This window comes from Neolamprologus multifasciatus, chromosome 10, assembly GCF_963576455.1.
Source record: "Neolamprologus multifasciatus chromosome 10, fNeoMul1.2, whole genome shotgun sequence".
In the NCBI taxonomy this organism is placed as follows: domain Eukaryota; kingdom Metazoa; phylum Chordata; class Actinopteri; order Cichliformes; family Cichlidae; genus Neolamprologus; species Neolamprologus multifasciatus.
Genome location: NC_140448.1, coordinates 19337602 through 19346451, shown reverse-complemented (window position 1 = coordinate 19346451; position 8850 = coordinate 19337602).

Here is an 8850-nt window from a genome sequence, read left to right as displayed (position 1 = left end):
CTCCACATCTCAGCAGTTACTGTAACTTGTAAATTAAATTGCATTGATGAGAACAACTCTGGCTCAAACTGAGAAAACAAGAAAGTTACAATATGCTAAATAATCCGTTAAATTACTAGTTTAAAAGTTCAAAAAGAATACACATTATTTTACTTTGCTACAGTTGCTGGTCAACAAAAATAGAGAAACGAGCAAAACCCTGGTCACAGAATAAAAGGCAGATGTGAATGTAATCTGCATGTTAGGAAAAACATGCTGCGGCCTGCTCGTCTTCCATAAATAGAATAGACTGGGGTCTATTTAGAAAAACTTTCATTTTTGCAACACAATAGTCTGAGGTCTACCACACATCACCACCACTGCGGAGCACGAGGTACAGAAAGACAAACTACGAGAGCGGAGTAACACAGAGACTAAATAAAATCAAATCTGGCGAAGACAGAAGGGTCATATGCCTCCTGGACTTGTGGGGGTCCCTGAAGTCTTACATTGTTTTTCTCCTGTGGTTGCAGCCTCAGCATCAGGTTCTGGTTTGGGTTAGGTCTGATATGTTACTCTACCGAAAACATTGGCATTGCAGTGGGACAGCCTGAGAATGCGGCGGGGAAAGCACAGGAAAAATGAGCTGAGAAATGTCTGTTTGTTTGTTGCGGGGGAAGAAAAAGGAGCGCGAAACTGTGAGTTCATCTTAGGAGAAAGTTGTGTGTTTCATTTACTTTGAGTCCGCATTTTCTCTCTTCGAGTTGATTTACATCTGTGAGCCTCGCTCGTACAGAGTTTGTGTCTGAGTATCCAGCTAGAAAGAGGGCAGATCTTTGCTCCACCCTGCAGTGTGATTGGTGGTCGGCTGTCTCTGCTGATGGATTGATGAGGTCTGCTCTCCTGCGGTTGGTTGAAGGGTTAATTCATCATTCACCTGTCCAGGTGCACTGCAGACATTTACGCTCATCTCACAACTTAATGCACTTTTATCCTTCCCTTTCTTAAGTCTCAAACCCTTCAGGCTGTCTTATCCGATTTAAATCAGGCAGTCAGAACACTATATTAATCTGTCTTCAGGTCTAGCAGGAAGAAATACTGACACTTTGCAACCTCTAAGTGGCCTCACACCAGCAGACTTTTCAGGTTTATACACATTCCTGGAGCCCATCAAAATATACTGTAATTGTATTTATTTTGGAGGTGATATGGGGTTCTGCTTGCTGACTCATATAATGCAAGAATCATAGCTATTCTCTCTCAAGATTGCTTGTTTGAATCACATATTACTCCAGTAATTGTGTGTTTTCTGCACAACCACAAGCATGCCATTCATTTGTTTTCAAATTAATATTAACCTGTGCTTTAAACCAGGTATGTCAAATATTATCGGTCTCCCTTCCACGAAAATACATTGAGCTGTTTCTGTAATGAAATATGTTATGCAAATAAAACTGAACTGTGCACATGCTATACATATTTTGTGGCCATGTAAGTTGAGTGTGGTAGTATGGCTGCCGGCAGACAGCCACACTAAAAATACTCACGGTACTGCAAAAGTGTTTCGGGCAGTATTTCTACATGATGCTCTCTGGCAGATCATATAAAATAATTGCCTTCTTATGCCATTCTGTGCAGGGAAAGTTTCAACACACACAGTTCGTGCAGCAGCTGCATGTCAGCGCTCACTATCGCACACGTTGCTGTGCTCGATCAGCTTTTCAAGGTGTTTCTTTGGCCTCCCTTGGATTCCAGCATTTCTGATCAGCACCTGCAGTGAACTGTGATTGTCTGGCACCTCTGTTACGGTTGATGTTCGTGCTGAAATGGAAGTGCGTGTTCCAGAGGTGGATTTTTTCCCATCTGGATAGTTGGCCATGTAATTCCTCTCTGACTGGCAGCACTGTGTTTGATTGTAACATGAACAAATTTTTAATGCATTGCTGCCATGTTTACAAAAACTGAGAAAAAGCTAAGCTCAGCTTATGTTTTAGATTTAATACCAACAGACTTTAATTCTATCGTAAAAACACACAAATCACAAGCAGACCTGCAACATGCCTTCCCCCCTATTTGTGCATGAGATTTGTCCACTTCAGAATATGTTGTAGTAGAGTGCACTGAATACACTGGTAGCTGTACTGATGGCGGTACAGAGGAAAGTACCTACCACACTCGCTGTGAGGGTGGTAGTCCCACTTTCTGTGAACCATGTGGAAGCTATTGCACAGTAATCTGTCGTAATTGTGTTGTATTTTAGAGAGAGCTGGACTGCATTACCTACTTCATTACCAGTTTGTGTGCGTGTGCATGTTTGTGCGTGTGTGTGTGTGTGTGTGTGTGTGTGTGTGTGTGTTGTTGGAAGACACAAGTAAAGGAAAGATAAACAGAAAGAGAAGATTAATTTAAAAAATATATTGTTGTGCATTATGAAATTCTATTCATATTTGGCCATTTCATTGCATTCTAACAAAACATTTGTTTAAAACTAAAACGTCAAGTCAGGACACACTCGCATGCACACACAAACCCATACACCATTACACATATAGACTGCATAATTATGCATAATGGAATGAGGGCTGCTAGCACTCGCAACGTAAGTCTAGCGTGCACGTAGACCTGACTCTGTGTAGTTTACCTGTAAATAATCTGAAATAAGCCATGTAATTTGGCTGAACTGATATTCCCAAAGAAAAGTGGTACATTGTGAGTCTAGTGAGCCAGTTCTACAAATATGCAGCTTACAACATGTCTGTGGTCACAGGGCAGGATGTGTCAATCAGTTAGATATAGCTTGCAATAACCTCCATCGTGATTAACATTAAGGGAAATATGCATATCTGTTTTCTTGCTGAAAGCTTAATGAGAAACTGACTAGACTTGTGATACGTCCATTTTCTGTCAGTTATCCAGGTTCAGGTTGTGGGGGAAGCAGTTTATGCAAAGAAGGCCTGACCTCCCTCTTAGTAAGCCAACTCCCCCGAGTTCTTCTGGCCGGGCACATCGAAGCGTTCCCAAGCCAGTCTAGAGATGTAATCTCTCCACGTGTCCTGTGTCTACCCCAGGGCCTCCTCAAGAGTTGGACATGCAAGAAACACCTTACTCCAGAAGCACTCAGGAGGCAAACCATGTCAATTGTCTTCTTTCAATGTGGAGAAGTAGTGGTGCTATTCTGAGAGCTTCCTGAATGACCAAGCTCATCACCTTACCTCTAAGGGAGAGCCCAGTCACCCTATGGAGGAAGCTCATTTCGGACACTGTGACATTGTGATTTCAATCTTTTGGTCACTACCCAGAGCTCATACCCATAGGATTGACTGGTAAATCAATAGCTTCTCTTTCACACTCAGTTATCTCTATAACACAACAGACTTATACAGCATCTACATCACTGCAAACACTACACCAACCAATGTCATCAATCAGACTTAATCCTAACCTATGCCTGACTGCAAAGCACTCCAATGCAAACTGGAGGTCGTTGTTTAATGAAGCCAAGAAAAGGAGATCCAAAACACACCAAACCCAACACCTTCCACCCACTGTCTGTGCCTAAAAATTATAACTGTAAGAGTTATGAACAAAATCTGTGACAAAGGGCAGCCCAGGCGGAGTTCAACTCTTACTGGGATTGAGTCCAACTTGTTTCTGTTCACAAAAACACACGTAGACTGGTTGCCAAGACATTCAGGCATTCACATTGCATCACAAATACTAAGCTAAATATTTAGCATGCTACAGTTATAGTAGTTTAGCATGAAGACAGCAAGCATGTGAAAAGAGCTTTACAGCCAGCAATGTAACAGTTCTGTAGATGGAAATTAGCTAGTAGCTACATTTGGTACAATGCATCTTTTCTCTTATGAAATTAATGATTTCTTTTGTTTGTACATTGTACAAAGTTCACCTCCTGATGGTTTCTATATGTGAAAGACTCTCTTCAAAGCTGTTAAAAGGACTTTACCATGGATAAAATAAACACAAACTCCAGGTAGTTGTTGTACAAAGATGTCTCTCTTCAGATCTTTCTGCAAGAATGGGCTTTGTTAAAACTCAGTAACATTCATGGAAAGGTGTGTTTTGAGACAAATCGGAACATTTTCCTAAACCTAGGAAAAACTGTGACTTAAAATTGAAAATGATGACAAAACCCCAGCATCAACCACCAGCGCAAAGCTATCACGGTAACTGTATTTATCACCAAGTGCAATAAATATTCCCTTACAGTGATGTGGCAAATATCTCCTTGACAGCTATCCATGTGTCCCTTGTAAAGTTTAAAAAGAAATGGTGATAAGAAGCCAGATTTGAAAACAAAAAACCCAAATACATCAAATTGTCCAACTTATCAGTACACAAACATTAAAAAGAGTCCAAATAAATAGAATTTCATATATTATAGCAAATAAAATACTCTAATATGAACAAACATTCAAACAAAGCTCTGTGAAAGAATGGGTACTAGAAAGATCATCAAGTTGAGGGTTAATTTCTCCTGTTTAAACAGAACTTCATCTCGTAAGTTTAAAGCTCCTTTTCATGGCCATTACATTGCAAAGCAAAAATAACACAAAATATGTTTCTTATTATTTGTGGAACAAAGTGGTGCAGTAATTAGAAGTCAGGTCCAATGTCTGTGGTGCAGATTAAAACAGGCAGAAACTCACTGCTCTGAAAGGAGAACTCCTGGGTGAATATGGAGTGGAGCCTCCTAGTGGCATCACTCACTGAACTGCTCTCCAGTCAGCCATCTCAGTGCAGCACAGTGATTGATATGCTGAGTTACTGGCTGCATACTCACCATGATCTATCCTCTGGAAAGAGCAGACAGTAGAGACAGAAGAGGGAAAGATGGAGATGTAAACGTCAAGACAGAATCGAAGCCAGAGAAAAGAAGGTACTCAGGAAAACATCCAGTCTCTCAGCACCCTGCAAAGAGAGATAAATAGGAAGGGCGGTCTGATACATGAGCTGATGAATGATTGAGTTAATACCTCCTCCAATAGCCTTCCCATCACCTTCCTCTTCTACACACATCTTCACTCCCTCTGTTTATTTATTTACTCCAGCAGAGCAGCGTGGGACCAGAGAGGAAAGGTGATGAATGGAATGGAAAGTTGGCATTTGGACTCAGTGTGTGTGTGTGTGTGTGTGTGTGTGTGTGTGTGTGTGTGTGTGTATGTGTGTGTGTGTGTGTGTGTGTGTGTGTGTGTGTGTGTGTGTGTGTGTGTGTGTGTGTGTGTGTCCTACTGAGAACCAGTTTCTTGCTTTTCAAGTAAGAACATCTTCACAAAGGTATGTAACTTTGGTCAGTCTCTATTTGATGGTTATTTTAAGTTTGATCATGAGATTGGAGCAAGTACAAACAACAAGAAGCCAAATGTTGAAGCCAGTGTATGACCCTGTTTTTCCAAAAAGATGCAACACTTAAAAAAAATAGAATACAATGATTTGCAAATCATTTAAGTCCTATATTTAACTAAAAGCCAGAGAGCTCAAAGAGGGAGAGGCAAAGCGTGAAATGGACACGGTGGACCGGCGTGTCTATCGGGTTCCAAAGTGACTGAAACAGTCATGAGAGGAAAACAAAAATTTTAATAAAACTGCCATTTTTAATTCAACCCTTCAGGATAAAATGCTGAGTGCAATGACATCCAGAGGTTAGCAGCTCACAATCACAGTGGATTCATGACCTCAAACTGAGTGGATCTAAATAAAGGAGTCATCAGTACAGGACCAGCTGCACCTCTCAAACAAAAAAATGAATAGAAAGAAGAAGAAAGAAAATAAAAGGTCTCACTCTCAAAACAAGTTGTCTAGGCACCATCAAACAGTTGTGGGTCTGTAACTCCATAATTTGGCCATGTAAGCAGCAGCATGACTGTATAGGAAAAAAGCTAAAAGCTAATTAGAGGTAATGCAGTACACTGGTAAATATGGTCTGGTTTGCTGTGTATTAAAGTCAAATTGTGTGCATATTTAAAACAATTTCAATTAAATAAAGCAAAAACACATTTAGAAAACAAATTTCTCATTATTTGATATGTTGTTTTTATACTGTTTTCCCAAAAATCAAATGTTTCATATGCTCACACATATTCATTATTGTTAAAGTGGTTGTAAAAGTGCATCAAATATCATTCAGCTCCTCGAGTGGCTCACAGAAGAATTTCCCTGTGCTGACCTCATTGGGAAAGACCCCAACTTTTCTCTCAAATGCAGTGTTTAAAACAGCTTGTGGTCTTTCTGGTGTATTTACTCAGTACTTTTCAAAACAGTGCTGAGGAAATAAATCGAGATCAGTGTTGTTCAAGACATAAAGCTGAATGATTATACAGAAACATAATCCAGGCGGTGTTGAAATGTGTCAGAAAACTTGTTTCCAGTTGGACAAAGTATAACTGCCTCTTTACTAATGTGAACATCACATTAGGGAGCCTGAAATAATGTTAGTAAATATTAGCAATATTAGCAAATTAAGGGATTGAGCTGTTCAAATAACTCTATGTTTGATGAAATGAGTAAGAGTAAAGAAGTGATGTGGATGATGGAAGAGGCCAGTTCTCCAGATCTGCCCCAGTTTCTTTTTAAAAGCGTTTTAAATTTTTTAAATTTTGTTACTCAGAGTTATGTTAATGTGTTCAAAATTCATCGCTTTTTATCTGCCATGTCAGTATGTGTATGTTGACACCATGATTGATGTCACACTCCTGTAATTTCCAGTATAAATACGGCACTGGGCCTGAGATTTACTTCATATTATCCAGGTTTAAATAATTTTGATAATTGCAAACTTTTTGGAGATTTGCACGACTGAAAAAGAATACTGTGTTGTATTCAGTGCTGTTAGTCTGCAATGACAATGAGGTATCACTCAATTCAATTCAGTAATATATATATATAGAGAGAGAGTCAAATCACAACAACAATCACATTAAGGTGATTTATGTTGTAAGGTAAAGATCCTACAATAATACAGAGAAAATCCCAACAATCAAACTAACACCTATAAGCAGGCAACTGGTGACAGTGGGAAATAAAAACTCCCTTTTAACAAGAAAAAAACCCCCATCAGAATCAGGCAGTTATAGGGAAAACCATCTGATGTGTGCGGTTGGGGGTGATGGGAGAGAGTCACAACAAAAAACACTGGAAGAGCAGATGAATAATAACTAATAATTAAATGCAGAGAGGTGTATGAACACATAGCGAGCGAAAAACGTGAGTGAAGAAGAAACTATCATCAACGATCATCAGAATGACTTTGTTGGTCCCAAAAGCTCATCTAGTCTTTAAAGGTGTTCGAGTCTTTTCAGTCCCCACAAACTATCAAATTCCTTACATGAGGATCCCAGTTTACATCTCATCATTTGGCTTTTTATAATCATCATATAATCATTATTATTTTTAAGCACTTTTCAACTTTCATTTGAAAAGTGCTACATGAATACAAATTAAGTGAGCTATTCTGGGAAGAGACTTAAACTTGTTGTGGATGCTTTAAATGTCCTGAACAAGCTTGTGAAGCCTCCACTATTGACTGTATGTAGTGTTTGTGCACACGGTGGTGTTCGCATATCTGCTGGTGGATTGTCATCTACACTGTGGTTCATCCCACTGATAATAATGGCAGCTGCTGCACTGCTTGTTCCTAATTTGTAGATAAGTTTGTTTTACAGCACTAATTATTATTTTAGTGTACTTTTAAATTTACCTTCATTTCACTACTAAGTACCATTAAGATCAAGATTGGCGACAATACAAATGCACAACATATTAGATAAGCAAGGACATGATATAACAAGGCAACAACAAGTACTGGGAGCCTCTCACGAAAAACAACAACATCTCTCTTTCACCACATTTTTTTATACTGCCTTTAAATTAAAAAATAACATGTATACATTGAGATTTTGAAAGTATATGTTGAAAGTATTATTTTGAGGGATAGAAAAAGGCTGTTTTCTCCAGATCAGTCAAAACCTGCAGCACAATAAAAAGCAAGTTTAGATAGGTGTTAACAGTTGGCACTCAGACAGGCAAGGAAATCCAGAGGTAAGATGGAGATTTATCCTGTATTGCTTTATAGATAAAATGGTTTGCAATGTCAAATGTGCGGTAAAATGTCTGTATTAAAGAGCCTGTGTGTAGATTAGCAAATGGAGTTCTGTTTGTGGATATTTTATCTCAAAGAATATTTGATATTCGGTATCTACATTTGTTTTGGCCAGAAACTATAATTATTTCTCCATATCTTCATTACTGAACATAATGAAACTTAAATGCTCCTCCTGGGTGTCATTTTTAAGTGAATCAAGTTTAAAGTTGTCAGCACTCTGATGAGCAGGTGTCATGTGCACTGAGTGCTAAAATAAATAGAGCTATGTTAACTCCTAACCTCACAAGATTAATGATGCCCACATGCCTCATTTGCAGTTCCAATGTTGCTCTTGTAAATATGTTTCATGTTCATCATAACTTTCTATTAGCTGTTACTCAGCCGATGTCCTGATACCCATTATCTTTGCTTGGGAATTTAGGTTTTGTTAATCTACCTAATGCAAAGTATAGCTTTATTAAACTCATCTACATGCCACACTTATAAAACTGTACTATCCAAAAAAAAAAAAAAGGAAGCTTATCATCAGTTATTCCTTTCAGGTATAAAATACTCCAAATTTCTTTTCTACAGGGTGTAAAAATAAACCTTATATGTTAGTTTATTAGAGAGAGAAAAGAAATCATCTCATGTGAGATCATTACAGCCATGCTTTAAACTCATTTCCCCCGTAAAGACAACATCTGACGACCTCCCCGGTACCCTTTATGACAAATTTTGATACCTCAGTATACATTAACAAAGGCATG